Source organism: Bubalus bubalis, chromosome 11, assembly GCF_019923935.1.
Source record: "Bubalus bubalis isolate 160015118507 breed Murrah chromosome 11, NDDB_SH_1, whole genome shotgun sequence".
NCBI classification, from domain to species: Eukaryota; Metazoa; Chordata; class Mammalia; order Artiodactyla; family Bovidae; genus Bubalus; species Bubalus bubalis.
The window spans coordinates 31,889,737-31,908,803 of record NC_059167.1 but is presented as its reverse complement, the minus strand read 5'-3'; positions in this window follow the sequence as shown (position 1 = coordinate 31,908,803).

Below are 19,067 nucleotides of genomic sequence, written 5' to 3'. Positions count from 1 at the left end.
TTCTTTTTGCTTGCAAATATGTTCATTTGCTGAACATCTTATCTGTTGTCAGTCCTCTCATTTTTTCACAATTTTAAAGAATCATGAGAAGAGAAGAATGGCACAGAGTTATCATGAAGATTAAAAGAAGCCATGCGCTTCCTCGGTGGCTCAGTGGTAAAGAATCCACCTGCCAATGCAAGAGATGCAGGTTCAATCCCTGGGTCAGGAAGATCCCTTGGAGAAGGAAATTGGCAACCCACTCTAGTATTCTTGCCTGGGAAATCCCATGGTGATGGAGCCTGGTGGGCTATAGCACATGGGATCACAAAAGAGTTGGATACAACTTAGCCACTAAACAACAACAAATCTCATCTCAAAATGAAGTAATGCCTATCAAGTATGTATTGGAGATGAGATTCATACATTTATTCTTTCTACAACTGCTTGCCATGTACAACTGCACTAAGATTGGGAGCCAAATTGCCCCCAGTCTAGGTGGGGTGGTCTAGGAGTATGGGAAAGTAGTAATGGGGCAGAACAGGACACCAGAACCATTTCCAAAAGGAGGCAATGCTTAAGTTGAATCTTGAAAGAAAAGAAGGTTTGGGGGTTGGGGAGAGTGGAGAGGGTGTGTTAGAAGAGGGGGATGAGGAAGGAAGAAGGGCACTTTTCTAGTTCCTACTTTCAGAACTATGTAGTCAGGGAGTGCCACTCTCTGAGGAAAACTAACATGAAAATGAAAGACTGAACCCAGAACTAAAAACAACCAACCAAAAACCACAAGACAATGCTTTGAGTAAATGAAAATAAGATAAGGAGAACTCTTTTAAAAATCAATATTAATATCTTCATCAAGATGAGGGAAGATATCGTACCCATAAAACAAGAACAGAATGCTATTAAAAAAAAAAAAAAAAAAGAACAACAAAAGCAAAAAAAGCCCTTAGAAGTGAAAATCTTGAAAGCGAGATCAAGGTAGCTGAGATGTAGAGAAAACAGCAGAGAAAAAATAAAACAATCTGACTTTTAATACGGACAAAGCAGAGTAACTTACTTCATAAAAGTCCGTACTGGAATTGTGTCTAATACCCAAAACAGCTGACTTGGAGATAGATGATGATACCCTAAGGGTAAAGGGGTTGCTGTTCTCAGAGTGAAAACATTTAATTCCTATTCTTCAGTCTAAAAAGGCAAATTACTATCTCCCATCCTGTAAGAGGTGTTGGTCAGAAAATCATGTGGCAAAAAGTTTTGAGACTCTGATCCTAATGTCTCATCTGTTAAAGAATTATTTTTACAAGAGAAATAATAACTGACACAAATATAAACACATATGAAAAGTTTTATTGAAGTCACTGATAATGAGGGAATCAGTAAGATACTGTAATTCATTCAGAAGAGAACTCAAAGCACCACATATTTTTAGTGAGAAAATGAATGCTAGAATGAATTTGAAGGTCAAAAGCTGGAAACTGAATTTTATTTGCTTTATTTTTTAATACTTGAGTCTAAAAATAAGCTATGAACTGTGTTAAAAAAATTCTTAGTAATAATTGTTCAATTTTGATGGTCTTGCTCTTTCTTATTTTTTTTTAAATAATTAATGCCTTTACCTAAAACAAGAAGGATCATTCTTTAAGTGTAATCCGCCTAGACAATAAAAATCCTGTGCCTCACCAGAAAAAAATTTTTTTGCTTCATGTTACTTTATTTTATCCTTTGTTATTCAGGGTCAAAAAAAAAAAGATTCCTCATTTATGATTGAGATGTGGTTCTTTTTGTGTTATTTTCTACATATTTTAAAAATTTATTGAAGTACAGCTGATTTATAATACTATGTTAGTCTCAGGTGTATAGCATAGTGATTCAGTATCTTTGCAGATTATACTTCTTACTGGTTATTACAAAATAGTGGTTATAATTTCTTATGCTATACAGTACATCTTCAGTGCTTAGTTTATATGTGTATATTAACTCCATATCTCTATTTGTCTCTCCCCCTTTCCCTCTCCCCTTTGATATCCACCCAAGATCATTTACTGTATGATTCCATTTATATGAAATGTCCAGAATAGGAAAAGCTACAGAGAAAGAAAGTAGTGGGCTGAGAGGAGTGAGGGGGTGACTTCTTATGTGCACAGGGGTTCTTTCAGGGATGTTGAGATGTTCTGAAATCAGGTTGTGGTGATGGGTGCATAACTCTAGGAATATTCTAAAAGCCACTGAACTATACACTTTAAATGAATGAATGTTATGGTATGTAATGTTTATGTCTCGATATATCTGTATATATTTTAAAAGTCTCAGAAACTTGGGGTAGGTCTGAATGAGAAGGGAACAGCTTTATGAAGAAAATGACATTCGATTTATGGATTAAAGGATGAGTTTTCTACATAGAGAAAGGTAAAGAGACTTACCAGCCAGAGGGACAAGCAAGGATTTGTGAAGGACATGGTATTTGGGGAGTGTGTGGTCAGTGCATACCTCGAAGGAGGTTAGTGGGAAATGAGACTGGAAAGTAAAACGCAGGTCTGAATCAGCCAGTCTCAGCAGAAAAGAGAAGGAGTAATCAAAAGAGGGTAACAAAAGAGAACGTGACAGAGAAATTGTCTGCAGGAGTGTGTGTGACGTTAAAGGAACCCCAAGGGAAGGCGAAGCTCCCCTGGGACCAACCACAGCTGGAATTCATTATGACCCCTGGGCCTAACGGTCCGCTGGCAGGAAAACTAACCAGAACTCAGTGAGAACTGCAGCTGTCGGAAGGAGCCCAGTCGGTGTGGACTTTGGGTGGAGGAATGGAGTCACTGACAAACCTTGGAGGGAAGAAACCCAGGGAGAGAGCGCTGTGACCTTCTCTTCCCACCCTCCAGTCTCCTGTTAGGCCAGAAGGTACGGAGGCACAGCCCTACTGACAGAGTCCACCCCAGTCAGCTTCCTGGGGTGGAGAGCTGGGCCACATATGAAGAGAGAATCTGGAGAGGGAACAGCTCAGGGCCAGATCATAAAGGAGGCGTGTGCTTTGCCAAGCAGTCTGGACTTTGTCCTGTAGACAGAAGGAAACCATAAAAGGGGTTTAAGTAGGGAAGTGTCTGCAGTGTGATGGTTTGGAGAGACAGCGAGCCTAATGTTGCTTCTCAAAGTGTGGTCCCCAGGCCAGCAGCATCCACATCACCTGAGAGGGAACTTGTCAGAAATGCAAATTCTCAGGTCCCCTCAGAGACCTACTGAGCCAGAAACTGTGGGAGCAGGGTCCAACCACCTCTATTTTAACAAGTGCCTTCAGGTGATTCTGATGTGTATGAAGTTGGAGGACCACGGGTCTAGAACATTATCCCTGAATCACGTGTTCAGCAGGTTTATGGAAAGGTGCAGATCCCATGTGCTTTGATCCCTAGGCCTAATGGTCCAATGGACAAGCCATATCTATGCTGACAAGCACTTATGACTGTGCAGATTGCTTGGCAGTGTACATGTCTAGAGCCACGGTTCAGGTAGATGGCCAGGACCCTGCTAACCGAGGTCTGGAGAGCATGTGGGGCAGCCCTCACGTTTACCTTACTGATTAGGATTTCCATGAGCAAGTCTGAGCCTAAAGGGAAGAAAGTATAATAATCTTGTGTAGCAGAATAATGTGCATCTTCAGTCCTAGAATAAACTGATGCTTGTGGAAAGAGTATGCCTTCTCCCCTTGAAAAGGGACTGTATGGGAAAGATTGCTTATCCTGTGAAGGAAACAGAGAGAATCTCTTTTGAAAGTAATTTGGAAACAATCTAAATATTTAAAGATAGAAGATTGGCTAAATAGCTGAGGGTGCATGCCTGCTAGTTTGCTTCAGTCGTGTCTGGCTCTTTGTGACCCCATGGACTGTAGCCCATCAGGCTCCTCTGTCCATGGGATTCTCCAGGCAAGAGCACTGCAGTGGGTTGCCATTTCCTTCTGAGGGTACATCTCAAACGTAATACCTTACAGCATTATAATTTATAATTATTAAGAATATTTAATGTCATTTAAATTTTTAAAATGACAATGGTGTGTTCTATATTATTCTTTTTAAAAATTATGCTCATGTTATATATGCATAGAGATAATCTGGAGGGCTATACTTCAAATAATAATTCTTATCTCTAGGTGGTAAAATTACATGGATTTTACTTTCTTCTTTTAATTTATTTCCACTTTAACAATTTTCCATACTGACATGAATTTTGAGATTAGAAATTAAAGCTATTACTTAAAAGAGAAAGCAGAAAATATAATGAAAATATGTTCATATTTAAATACTTAAAATATTAAAAATATGTGAATATAAATAAATTACCATAAAGTTAAAAGAGATATAAAAATGAGGAGATATCTGTAAATTATATACTAGTGGGTTCATAGAAAAAACAAAATTCAGTATAAAAGTTGACTAAAGTCCTAAACTCTGATCTATAAAATAAATATGATTTTATTTTTTAAAAAGAAAAAATATTCAACTTTGCCAGTAAAAAAAAGAAAAATTAAAACAAGGTATACTTTTTGTTTGACTGGCAAATATTAAAATGAATAGTCCAGTTTTGGCAGTGTGTAAAATGGATATTTTATCATGGTTTTGACAAGAATATAAATAGTTACAAAAATTTTATCTGAAAATTTGAAAATATGTTCCAAAAGCTTTAAAATATAGTCTTTGACCAGATAGGAATTGTCCCTGAGAATATAATCAAACAGTCAAACATAAGTATATGTTTAGCTAATAAACATTGAAAAGATGCTTAATCTCACTACTTCCCTGAGAATTCAAAACTGTGTACTGGTTTTCATTCATGAAACCCAAAATTTAAAAATTTTTCTAATGTTATATGTTGTCAAGTTTCTGAAAATACAGATATGTGTTGCTGATAGGAAGCTAACTTGGTATACCCACTTTGGAAGACAAATTTGACACTGTCTCTAAAAAATATATATGTTATACTATGACCCAGTGATTCTACTTTTCAGTGTTTAACCTAGAGAAAAAGATACACATCCACCAAGAGAAACAGGTAAACAAAAACAAAGAGGTGGGACGAGTCTAAGTTTCTGTACATAGGGAACAGATAAGAGATAGTGAGGTCATGATTGTTGTGTCGTTCATTCACTAAGTCACGTCTGACTTTTGGAGACCCCATGGGCTGCAGCACACCAGGCTTCCCTCTCCTTCATTATCTCTTGTAGTTTGCTCAAACTCATGTCCATTGAGTCAGTGATGCCATCAACCATTTCATCTTCTGTTGCCCACTTCCCCTCTCCCTTCAATCTTTTCCATTATCAGGGTCTTTTCCAATGAGTCAGCTCTTCTCATTGGGTGATCACAGTATTGGAGCTTCAGCATCAGTTCTTCCAATGAATATTCAGGGTTGATTTCCTTTAGGATGGACTGGTTGGTTCTCCTTGTAGTCCAAGGGACTCTCAAGAGTCTTCTCCAGCACCACACTTTGAAACCATCAGTTTTTCTGCTCTCAGCTTTCTTTATGATCCAATTCTCACATCCATACATGACTACTGGAAAAACCATAGCTTTGACTAGACAGACCTTTGTCAGCAAAGTGATGTCTCTGCTTTTTTAATAAGCTGTCTAGGTTATAGCTGTTCTTTCATGGAGCAAGAATCTTTTGATTTCACGGCTGCAGTCACCATCTGCAGTGATTTCGGAGCCCAAGAAAATAAAGTCTCACTGTTTCCATTTATTCCCCATCTACTTGCCATGAAGTGACAGGACTGGATGTTATGATCTTAGTTTTTTGAATGTTGAGTTTTAACCCAGATTTTTCACTCTCCTCTTTCATCTTCATCAAAAGGCTGTTTAGTTCCTGTTTGCTTTCTGCTATTAGGGTGGTATCATCTACATATCTGAGGTTGTTGATATTGCTCCCAGCAATCTTGATTGCAGATTGTGATTTAGGCAGCCGGCATTTTGCATGATGTTCTCTGCATATAAGTTAAATAAGCAGGGTGACAATACACAGCCTTGACATACTCCTTTCCCAATTTTGAACTAGTCATTCCATGTCTGGTTTGAACTGTTGCTTCTTAACCTACATACAGGTTACTCAGGAGGTAGGTAAGGTGGTCTTGTATTCCCATCTCTTTAAGAGTTTTCCACAGTTTGTTGTGATCCACACAGTCAAAGGCTTTAGCATAGTAAATAAAGCAGAAGTAGATGTTTTTCTGGAATTCTTTTGCCTATGATCCAATGGATACTGGCAATTTGATCTCTGATTCCTCTCTGCCTTTTCTAAATCCAGCTTGTACATCTGGAAGTTCTCAGTTCACATACTGTTGAAGCCTGGCTTGAAGGATTTTGAGCATTACCTTGCTAATATGTGAAATAAGCACAATTGCATTGTAGTTTGAACATTCTTTGGCATTGCCCTTCTTTGGGATTGGAATGAAAACTGACCTTTTTCAGTCCTGTGGCCACTGCTGAGTCTTCCAAATTTGCTAACATATTGAGTGCAGCACTTTAACAGCATCATCTCTTATGATTTTAAGTAGCTCATCTGAAATTCAATCACCTCTACTAGCTTTGTTCATAACAAGGCTTCCTAAGGCCCACTTGACTTCACACTCCAGGATGTCTGGCTCTAGGTGAGTAACCACACCATTGTGATTATCTGGGTCATTAAAATCTTTTCCCAATATTCTTGCCTGGGAAATTCCATGGACAGAGGAGCCTGGTGCGCTACAATCCATGGGGTCACAAAAGAATCTGACACAACTTACTTAGCGACTAAACAACAACATGGGAACAGATATCAAATATTTATTTCTGCCTGAGAAAAATAAACTTCAGGATAATACATGCAGGGCAATATTATTTATGTATAAGTGCACAACAAGATATTACTAGATTGTTTTAGATAAATAGTTATTGTTTAGTTACTATGTCATGTCTGACTCTTTTGCAACCCCACAAACTGTAGCCCTCCAGGTTCCTCTGTCCGTGGAATTTTCCAGGCAAGAGTACTAGAGTGGATTGCCATTTCCACCTCCAGGGCACCTTCCTGACCCAGGGATCAAATCTACATCTCCTGCACTGCCAGGGAAGCCCTTTTAGATGTATAAGTTATGTATAAAAATGGATTACAATACGCACCAAACTCATCATGGTTATTTCATCTGCAAAGGAAGGAAGGGACCAGATTAGAAAGTGATAGCCAGAGGGGCTTTTCATTTTACTTAGAACAGTCTCATCTTTTTTACAAAAAAGAAGAATGTTTGTATATTTTTCAGGTATTTATATATGCAGAAAGGCTGGGAAATAATATATTGAACCATTAAATAGTAGTTAATTCTGGATAGTGGAAAATGGGTATTAGTTTCTCCTTCTATGTTTTCATTTATTAACAATTCAAGCCCTTCTCCCCAAAAGAAGGATATAAAGAATCTTTACTGTAGTTTTGTGAAAAGAAAAAAGGGGAGGAAGGAGGAGGAGAAATAAAAACCTGAAAGGCTACATAATGTATGACTCCAATTATATGACATTTGGAAAAATCAAAACTGTGGAGACAGTAAAAAAGATCAGGTGTTGCTAGAGACTGGGGGAGAGAAGGATGAATAGGAGGGCATAGAGGATTTTTAGGGCAGTGAAACCACTCTCTATGATACCTGTAATAGTGAACACACGTTATCATGCTGCTGCTGCTGCTAAGTCGCTTCAGTCGTGTCCGACTCTGTGCGACCCCATAGATGTCAGCCCACCAGGCTCCCCCGCCCCTGGGATTCTCCAGGCAAGAACACTGGAGTGGGTTGCCATTTCCTTCTCCAATGCAGGAAAGTGAAAAGTGAAAGTGAAGTCGCTCAGTCGTGTCTCTTAGAGACCCCATGGACTGCAGCCCACCAGGCTCCCCCATCCATGGGATTCTCCAGGCAAGAGTACTGGAGTGGGATGCCATTGCCTTCTCCCACATGTTATTATACATGTGCCCAAACCTAAGGAGTATGCAATTGCAAGTGTGAAGCCTACTGTAAACTATGGACTTTGAGTGGTTATTATGTGTCAAAGTGGTTTCATCAGTTGTAACAAATGCACCACTGGGAGGAATGTTGATAATGGAGAGGCTATGCATGTGTGGGCGTGGGGATATTTGGGAATCCTTCCTCTGAATTTAACTGTGAATCTAAAACTGTTCTAAAAAATAAACTCTATTAAGAAAAAAAAAAGTGAAACTTCCAATATAGAGGGTTGATGAAATTAGGGCATACTAGAGAAGAAACTATCATTAAAAACAATATGGATGACGACATTTTAAAACTTAAAATGAATTATAAGGTTAAGATGGACGGAGAAAAGGCAGATACAAACAGAATTCATATTTATTTAGGAATTTGTTTTGTGAAAAAGAAGCAAACATTTTCGAATGATGGATCTGTGGGTAACTTTCCTTTCATTTTAATATGTATTTTCACATGTAAAGAAAGCCTTACTAATCAAGTAATGAAATTAATAAAAGAAAAAAGCTTAGCAAGGATAGGGAAGAAAAGTAAGTCAGTGGCAAACCTAGTCTCACCTTAGGTTATATTCAATTTTTATTTAGCTTTTGTATATCCCTTTTATTGTCTTGGGGAAGGAAAAAAAAAACACCCTGTCAAGCAGCTCCTTTCCCCAGGACACAGAATTTTATGCTGCTGGGGAAACCCGATGGGCAAAAAGGATTTGCTATATAATTTCATATGAAGATGCAAGTGATTGATTGCCTTACCTCTTGATGTGGTACGACTAAGTACACAGAGCAGAGACCTCCATGTACAGCAAAGTGAGGTGAAGTGAAGTCGCTCAGTCGTGTCCGACTCTTTGCAACCCCACGGACTGTAGCCTACCAGGATCCTCCATCCATGGGATTTTCCAGGCAAGAGTACTGGAGTGGGTTGCCATTTCCTTCTCCAGGGTATCTACCTGACCCAGGGATTGAACTTGGGTCTCCAGCATTGTAGGCAGATGCTTTTACCATCTGAGCCAACCTGGGCTCAAATACCGTCCAGTGTTTCAAAACTTTGGAGCACCAAGCCACGTGATTCAGAATTACTTGTAGTGCTTCCGGTTGATAAAATGGAGCTCTGCACAGACCTGACCGTCAAGACAAGGAGCCCTGGCATCAACAGAAACAAACACCCTCAAAGCTTCCCATGCACCTTAAGATTTGAAAACATTTGCCAGAGACTAATCACAAAGCCAGTGTGATTTTTTTTTCAGAAATGTGGATTCCAAGTGTCAGTCCTAACAAAGGTAGGTGAGGATAAGGCACCACAGCATCTTTGAGATTGCTTTGAATGGTCCAAACATCAGAGAGATGGAAGCTGTTGATATCAGTCACAGTCCCTTAGAGACAGAGCCTTGGCATTTTAAAGAAGACCAGAGACAGAAGGAAATGCTTCCAGGGTGAATTATCTTTGGGTAGTCCCAGATAGGAAAGATAATATGGATCAGGGAATTCCTCTCAACCCAAACCACGGAGGAGACTGAGCAAAAAGGCAGGGCCAGGCCTCTGGGTGGTGAGACTGCAGCACCATAAATCAGACTCCCTAGAATGCAGGGAATTCTTCTGATGCATCACAAAGAGAGTCTGCTTTTAACCAAGGATGCTTTTCAATCCCTAAATATCTTGGGATGATAACAAGCATTGCTAAACTGCTCCTCGAAAAACTTCAGAAATGATTTGCTCTATTCCTTTCCTGCCTCCAACTAAGTTCTGATTGTAGGAGGTGGAAATAGAACCAGGAAGTGAAGTGTCCCTTCCTCTGGAGTGGAATGTTCTAGTCCTGCATTGTCTGGTAGGTAGCCACTGGACACGTGTGCTATTGAGCACTTGAAATGTGGCTGTCCTGAGTTGGGGTGTGTTGTCTATGTAAAACACAGTGGTTTTGAAGACTTAGTGTGAAAAAAAAAAAAGGATATAAGCTATCCAATTAATAATACTTTTTATTTGATTATCTGTTGAAAAGATATTTCGAATCGTGCTTGTGCTCAGTCATTTAGTCATGTCTGAGTCTTTGCGACCCTTTTGACTATAGCCTGCCAGGCTCCTCTGTCCATGGGATTTTCAGGCAAGAATACTGGAGTGGCTTGCCATTTCCTTCTCCAGGGGATCTTCCCAACCCAGGAGTTGAACAAATATCTCATGTGTTTCTTGCATTGCAAGCAGATTCTTTACCCACTGAGACATTGGAGAAGCTCAATATTTTTAATACATTTGGTTAAAAATATATCATTAATATTTGCTTCACCTGTTTCTTTGTACTTTTTTAATGTGGATACTAGAACATCTTAAGGGAGAAGGCAATGGCACCCCACTCCAGTACTCTTGCCTGGAAAATCCCAATGACGGAGGAGCCTGGTAGGCTGCAGTCCATGGGGTCGCTAAGAGTTGGACACGACTGAGCGACTTCTCTTTCACTTTTCACTTTCATGCATTGGAGGAGGGGCCTGGTGGGCTGCCGTCTATGGGGTTGCACAGAGTCGGACACGACTGAAGTGACTTAGCAGCAGCAGCAGCAGAACATCTTAAAGTACATATGTGGCTCATGTAATATTTCTATCAGACAACCGTTTTCTAGATTGAAAAAGTAAGCAGGTGCAGCCTAGATGAAAATATAAATGACAAGTAGTTATTCTATAACCTTTTGACCCAGCCCAAACAGAAGTATAATTTCCATTTCAAAAACACTTATCTCTGACTTTTGCTCAAATGACTGAGGTTTTCCCCCTTTCTCTGGTGAGGTTCCCTGTTGTGAAAAGAGAGAAGCACTCTTATTATTTTCATTTCTCAGTTCTTCAGGTCAGAGACCACGTTGCTTTGTGTTTTGTGTGGCTCCTCACCCACTGTGGACGCAGGACAAAGATCTGACCCACAGTGCCCACGATCTGTGCAAGCTCCCTTCTACTGTTTACACCTGGTGGTTGTTTATCATTTGTGGTGGTTCATTCGTGTTTAGGTTTATATCAGTAGATGAACAACTTTAGCTAACTGGTGAGCATTTATTGCTAATCAGTATGGCTGATTTAGAATGGGAATCGATGGAGATGGTTAACTCTGAATATTAGATTGAAAGGCAATTCAAGACCAGAAGAGACCTGTTTTTTGCAGAGCATGGGGTTAGGTATACTTTTAACTAGGAAAAAACAGCAATGAGATTATAATTGTAAATAGAATATACATAGTAAGCACAGCAAGAAGATTGTGGTCTGAGAAGGGAATAGCTGGACAGAAGGAATTATAGATATGAGTTTGGATGTTAGAGCTGATGAAGATGTCTCCTAAACTGAGCAAGGCTAGAAGCTGTTGCATGTTTAATTATCAATATATATTGAAGTCTTCTTGCAAAATGATAAACAGTTTGTGTATGCATCCATCTGCACACATCTGCAGCCTACTCCAGCACACATGTGTGCATCACACACAAACTCATACCATCCCCCTTCTATGGCTGAAAACACCATAGTTCCCATAAAAAACCCTTGTGGGGAATGTGAAGTTTTTCAAGTATGAATCTGAAAAAAATGTAGAGAATTGTAACATTTTATCTTGGAACATTTGTTATTCTGGGGCTGCTTGTACCAGTGGGTAATTACCAGAACAAGGATTAGTTCAAATCCAAGTTTGGCCAGTTCAGGAAAATCTGTAGGTCAAAGGGAGGAATTTGTGAAAATCACAAACACATTTTAAAGGATTAAGCAACAAGCTTGCAGTGTGCTCTGTGCTCTGTTCCTGCCCACTCCAACACTCTTCCACTGACTCTTACTCTCTTGGTTTTTTATAGTTTGTGTTTGTTTTTTATATTTCACAATATACTGCCAATTAGAAGTAACTTATGTTTTCAAAATCCACTCCTAAAAATTCACATGGTTCTGGAAAATTAGGGACTCTCAACCATTTACACATTTGTGTAAACTTGTCCAATGATACTTGAGACCAGCTGTGCTGGAAAATGGATGATGGGTTATGACTAGGAAGGAAGGAGCAAGTTGTGTTTGACAGTTGGAGCATTTTAGCAGTTCAGACAGACCTTTGGGTGTACCATGGTGGAGAATGCAGAATATATGGGAATGGGAGCCAGTGAGAAGGGATATCAGATTCTATGAGAGCAAGGCATGAAGAAGGGTGAGGGAACAAATTTAACTAGTTCTGATTTTCCTAGTGCACCATCCATTGGCTCTGGAGAAGGAAAAGACATGTTTTTTCCTTCTTTTTTGCCTTTCTTTATCCCTCCTAAGACTACCCTTTTCCCTACCATTCAGACTTCAGGCTTTCAAGATGAATGCTATGACTCAACTACCAGAATACTGGGAAATATATGCTTTTTGGTCTAGCCTGGAAACCTGATCACCATTTATAACATTAATTTGTTATTCTTTAAAAGTACTTTCTAATATAAGCAGGTAAAAATGGGTACAGAATGGACTTTTGGGACAAAATAACTCATAAGATAAACATTATATATGTTATATATATATGTTGTATATATATCAGATAATAGCCTCATGCTTCTAATAGAGTTCTTTTTATTATCTTGATATATTAACCTATGATCCCTGAATAAAGAACTGTTCTTTTATGAAAAATTAATTTTATAAAAAACTCTCCAAGTTGTTTTTTTAAAGATTATTTTTATCATTATTTTGTAGACTTGTGAGAATTTTTTTAAAGACAGTATTTGGACTTTGTGCTAGGCTGCTGCACAGTGATGCAGCATCAATGCTGATGTCGTTATTCTACAGTTTTCTCTGCATTTGCTGTGATACCTACAATAGTGCCAAGTTGACTTCCTTCTCTTCCTGGTTTAAAACCACTACCCCGCTACTAACCCTATCACCAACTTCCTCTTTCCTGTTGGAGGAAAACTGCTCAGCTCCCCGCTTTGCTCTCTGAGCAAAACTGCTCAGCTCCCCGCTTTGCTCTCTGAGCAAAACTGCTCAGCTCCCTGCTTTGCTCCTTGAGCAAAACTGCTCAGCTCCCTGCTCAGCCAATCAGGAAATGGGCTCTACTCAGCTCAGGATCTGACGCCACACTTCGGTCCAAGTTGAGTGTGATGACCCATGTATTCCACTTCTAGGACCCAACAGTGGAATGAAGTGAGGAGAGAAAAATATAAAACTGCATAGCAGTTAGAAGATGGTTCTTCTGCAACAAATGTAGGGGGAGGAAGATGCCAGTAACTCTTCAATAGCTGGATGGGCAGGGTAAGCCCTACTTTGTAGCATTTGCAGCTTTCCCTGATGTAACTACTCCACCATGACTGACTTCAACCCCCAGTATGATGTCACTGAACATGGAGTTGGGAAAAGATCTGTAGAAGTAAACCATGATGTAGTATTTCAGCAATTCAGATTCAGGTGGAACCTCAAGATCAGATAATAATAAAATATAACAATTACTCAGTAATGGGTTATCAATATAATTTATGTAACTGTAATTTTATGTACTTCAACTTTTAATATTAAGTATGCTTAACAACTGTCTCATAAAATTCCTGAAATTTCACAATGGGTTTTTGTGAGGCAGTGCCATGGACTCCTCTGCACCACCAATGTAGATTCTGCGTGGAGCAGGGATTCTTCACCTGCACATTTAAAATTGGGCTGTGCATAGTGAAAAGGCTTCCTGAATGATATGAACATCATAGGGATCTGAGACTAATCTATTCAGTTCAGTTCAGTTGCTCAGTCATGTCCGACTCTTTGCAACCCCATGAATTGCAGCACGCCAGGCCTCCCTGTCCATCACCAACTCCCAGAGTTCACTCAAACTCATGTCCATCGAGTCGGTGATGCCATTCAGCCATCTCATCCTCTGTTGTCCCCTTCTCCTTCTGCCCCCAATCCCTCCCAGTATCAGAGTCTTTTCCAATGAGTCAACTCTTCGCATGAGGTGGCCAAAGTACTAGAGTTACAGCTTCAGAATCAGTCCTTCCAATGAATACCCAGGACTGATCTCCTTTAGAATGGACTGGTTGGATCTCTTTGCAGTACAAGGGACTCTCAAGAGTCTTCTTCAACACCACAGTTCAAAAGCATCAATTCTTCAGCACTCAGCTTTCTTCAGTCCAACTCTCACATCCATACATGACCACTAGAAAAACCATAGCCTTGACTAGACGGACTTTTGTTATCTAGGTTGGTCAAAACTTTCCTTCCAAGGAGTAAGCGTCTTTTAATTTCATGGCTGCAATCACCATCTGCAGTGACTTTGGAGCCCCAAAAAATAAAGTCTGATACTGCTTCCACTGTTTGCCCATCTACTTCCCATGAAGTGATGGGACCAGGTGCCATGACCTTCGTTTTCTGAATGTTGAGCTTTAAGCCAACCTTTTCACTCTCCTCTTTCACTTTCATCAAGAGGCTGTTTAGGTCCTCTTCACTTTCTGCCATAAGGGTGGTATCATCTGCATATCTGAGGTTATTGATATTTCTCCCAGCAATCTTGATTCCAGCTCGTGCTTCTTCCAGCCCAGCATTTCTCATGATGTACTCTGCATACAAGTTAAATAAGCAGGGTGACAATATACAGCCTTGACATACTCCTTTTCCTATTTGGAACCAGTCTGTTGTTCCATGTCCAGTTCTAACTGTTGCTTCCTGACCTGCATACAGGTTTCTCAAGAGGCAGGTCAGGTGGTCTGGTATTCCCATCTCTTTCAGAATTTCCCACAGTTAATTGTGATCCACACAGTCAAAGGCTTTGGCATAGTCAATAAAGCAGAAATAGATGTTTTTCTGGAACTCTCTTGCTTTTTTGATGATCCAGCGGATGTTGGTAATTTGATCTCTGGTTCCTCTGCCTTTTCTAAAACGAGCTTGAACATCAGGAAGTTCACGGTTCACGTATTGCTGAAGCCTGGCTTGGAGAATTTTGAGCATTACTTAACTAGTGTGAGATGAGTGCAATTGTGCGGTAGTTTGAGCATTCTTTGGCATTGCCTTTCTTTGGGATTGAAAGGAAAACTGACCTTTTCCAGTCCTGTGTCCACTGCTGAGTTTTCCAAATTTGTTGGCATATTGAGTGCAGCACTTTCACAGCATCATCTTTCAGGATTTGAAATAGCTCAACTGGAATTCCATCACCTCCACTAGCTTTGTTCATAGTGATGCTTTCTAAGGCCCACTTGACTTCACATTCCAGGATGTCTGGCTCTAGGTGAGTGATCACATCATCATGATTATCTGGGTCGTGAAGATCTTTTTTGTACAGTTCTTCTGTGTATTCTTGCCATCTCTTCTTAATATCTTCTGCTTCTATTGGGTCCATACCATTTCTGTCCTTTATCGAGCCCATCGTTGCATGAAATGTTCCCTTGGTATCTCTAATTTTCTTGAAGAGATCTCTAGTCTTTCCCATTCTGTTGTTTTCCTCTATTTCTTTGCATTGATCACTGAGGAAAGCTTTCTTATCTCTCCTTGCTATTCTTTGGAACTCTGCATTCAGATGCTTATATCTTTCCTTTTCTCCTTTGCTTTTCGCTTCTCTTCTTTTCACAGCTATTTGTAAGGCCTCCCCAGACAGCCATTTTGCTTTTTTGCATTTCTTTTCCATGGGGATGGTCTTGATCCCTGTCTCCTGTACAATGTCATGAACCTCCGTCCATAGTTCATCATGCACTCTATCTATCAGATCTAGTCCCTTAAACCTATTTCTCACTTCCACTGTATAATCATAGGGGATTTGATTTAGGTCATACCTGAATGGTCTAGTGGTTTTCCCTACTTTCTTCAATTTAAGTCTGAATTTGGCAATAAGGAGTTCATGATTTGAGCCACAGTCAGCTACTGGTCTTGTTTTTGCTGACTGTATAGAGCTTCACCATCTTTGGCTGCAAAGAATATAATCAGTCTGATTTTGGTATTGACCATCTGGTGATGTCCATGTGTAGAGTCTTCTTTTGTGTTGTTGGAAGAGGGTGTTTGCTATGACCAGTGTGTTCTCTTGGCAAAACTCTATTACCCTTTGCCCTGCTTCATTCTGTATTCCAAGGCCAAATTTGCCTGTTACTCCAGGTGTTCCTTGACTTTCTACTTTTGCATTCCAGTCCCCTATACTGAAAAGGACATCTTTTTTGGGTATTAGTTCTAAAAGATCTTGTAGGTCCTCATAGAACTGTTCAACTTCAGCTTCTTCAGCATTACTGGTTGGGGCATAGACTTGGATTACTGTGATATTGAATGGTTTGCCTTGGAAACGAACAGAGATCATTCTGTCGTTTTTGAGATTGCATCCAAGTACTGCATTTCGGACTCTTTTGTTGACCATGATGGCTACTCCATTTCTTCTAAGGGATTCCTGCCTACAGCAGTAGATATAATGGTCATCTGAGTTAAATTCACCCATTCCAGTCCATTTTAGTTTGCTGATTCCCAGAATGTTGATGCTCACTCTTGCCATGTCCTGTTTGACCACTTCCAATTTGCCTTGATGCATGGACCTGACATTCCAGGTTCCTATGCAATATGCTCTTTACAGCATCAGACCTTGCTTCTATCACCAGTCACATCCACAACTGGGTATTGTTTTTGCTTTGGCTCCATCCCTTCATTCTTTCTGGAGTTATTTCTCCACTGATCTCCGGTACCATATTGGGCACGTACGGACCCGGGGAGTTCCTCTTTCAGTATCCTATCATTTTGCCTTTTCATACTGTTCATGGGGTTCTCAAGGCAAGAATACGGAAGTGGTTTGTTTCCCTTCTCCAGTGGACCACATTCTGTCAGACCTCTCCATCGTGACCCGCCCGTCTTGGGCGGCCCCACACAGCATGGCTTAGTTTCACTGAGTTAGACAAGGCTGTGTTCCATGTGATTAGATTGACTAGTTTTCTGTGATTATGGTTTCAGTGTGTCTGCCCTCTGATGCCCTCTTGCAACACCTATCATCTTACTTGGGTTTCTCTTACCTTGGACGTGGGGTATCTAGTGGGGTATCTTGGACTAGTGTATTGCTGCTGCTGCTAAGTCACTTCAGTCGTGTCCGACTCTGTGCGACCCCTGAGATGGCAGCCCACCAGGCTCCCCGTCCCTGGGATTCTCCAGGCAAGAATACTGGAGTGGGTTGCCATGTCCTTCTCCAATGCATGAAAGTGAAAAGTGAAAGTGAAGTCGCTCAGTCGTGTCCGACTCTGGACTAGTATATTAGGGGCACAAAAAAACCTTAGTTTAAATCCTACATTCATCTCTGAGACATCTGGGTTTTCTTTGGAAGTTCCCATCCTCGCATTGACCTTACTCAAAGCTACTTGGCTTGCAAAACTAGTGGGTTTGTAGTCAGAGGTGAAAGAGTTTCCAACATAGTTAACATGCATATGAGGGAGATTATATGGTTATTCAGAATCACTGTTATACAACTGAAAAGTAACAGGGTCATATTTTACTTGCTTTAACTATGTTTAGGTTCAAATAAGTATAATTTTCTGAAACAATAACATAAATCCCAGAGAAGAAAACCTGTCACTTGCAGGAAAGCAAAGCCAGAATAAAGCATTCCAATATCTCCTTTCCTCCCTTTAACTGGGTGGCTGGTCTTCTGACAACCCCAAATATTATCTTAGGAGCTTGAGACACAGAGAGAGGGCACAGACAACCCAAGAGAAAAGGTTACAATCACAGCTTGGTGAAGAGAAAATACTCTCACAAAGATAATATGCCGTGACATATTGTATTGAAGTGTGGCTTTCCATGAGAAATTCCACATCACAAGGTTCTCATGTAATACAGGACTAAAGTCGTCCCTAATCTCCAAATCCAGTGCCTAAGTGCCAGCACAACCTGCTGTGAAACAAGGCTCTTACATAAATCCTGCAAGCTGTAGTATTTCAGCTACAAAGAAGAATGTATCTGCCAGGATAATTCCCAATGAGGAAAGTTACAAAACCAATAAAAGTAAACAGAATTCTTTCTCTCCAAACAACACCCAGCCCATCTTTTAGATCAGAATTTGCCACACTTGAACTGCCCATTTAAGAGCCCATGCAGAGATTTGATGTTTAAAGACAAAAAGAAAATGAAAATTGTATGACACACTCAGTAGGGGATATTTTGAAAGCTAACTCGGGCTGGTTTGTCTAAAGTGTATGGCGAGATAATTTTTACCAGTGGAAAGTCCGTGAATTTTCATCTGAGAATTCTTGATCAAAAGTGACAGGACTGGGTACCTGGAGGCAAGATGTCAGCCTTCAAAGCTAGAAAGAGTCAATATCAAGTCTTCCACACGTGATGCAGGAACCACTCTGTATTTTCTGTTTCTATTATTTGAGGAGTTTCAGTTTGCTGTCTTCAGGGTTTTGATCCTATCTGTATTGCCTAATCAGGTGTTCAACTGTTTTAAAATTTATGTGACTATAACATGTGTGTGCTAAGTGCTAAGTCGCTTCAGTCATGTCCGACTCTTTGTGACCCTATGGACCGTAGTCTGCCAGGCTCCTCTGTCCATGGGATTCTCCAGGCAAGAATAATGGAGTAGGTTACCATTTCCTCCCCCAGGGGATCTTCCTCACTCAGCGACTGAACCTGTGTCTCACATCTCCTGCATTGGCAGGGGGTTTCTTTACCACTAGTACCGTCTAGCTGAGAAGGCAATGGCACCCCACTGCAGTACTCTTGCCTGGAAAATCCCATGGGCGGAGGAGCCTGGTAGGCTGCAGTCCATGGGGTCTCTAAGAGTCGGACACGACTGAGCGACTTCACTTTCACTTTTCACTTTCACGCACTGGAGAAGGAAATGGCAACCCACTCCAGTGTTCTTGCCTGGAGAATCCCAGGAACAGAGGAGCCTGATGGGCTGCCATCTATGGGGTCGCACAGAGTCGGACACGACTGAAGTGACTTAGCAGCAGCAGCAGTACCATCTAGGAAGCACACTGGGGTATAACATTAGAATTGAGGTTGATAATGCCAGTTTTCTCTTATTTTGGTTTACCTAGTGTTAAGTGTTGAATTGTGTTCTCCCATTTCCCACCTCAAAGGGAAAAAAAATTCTTGTGTTGAAATCCTAACCCCCAGTACCTTAGCATGTGGCCTCATGTATAAGTAAGGTCTTTACAGAAGTAATCAAGCTAAAGAGAGTTTATCAGAGTAACC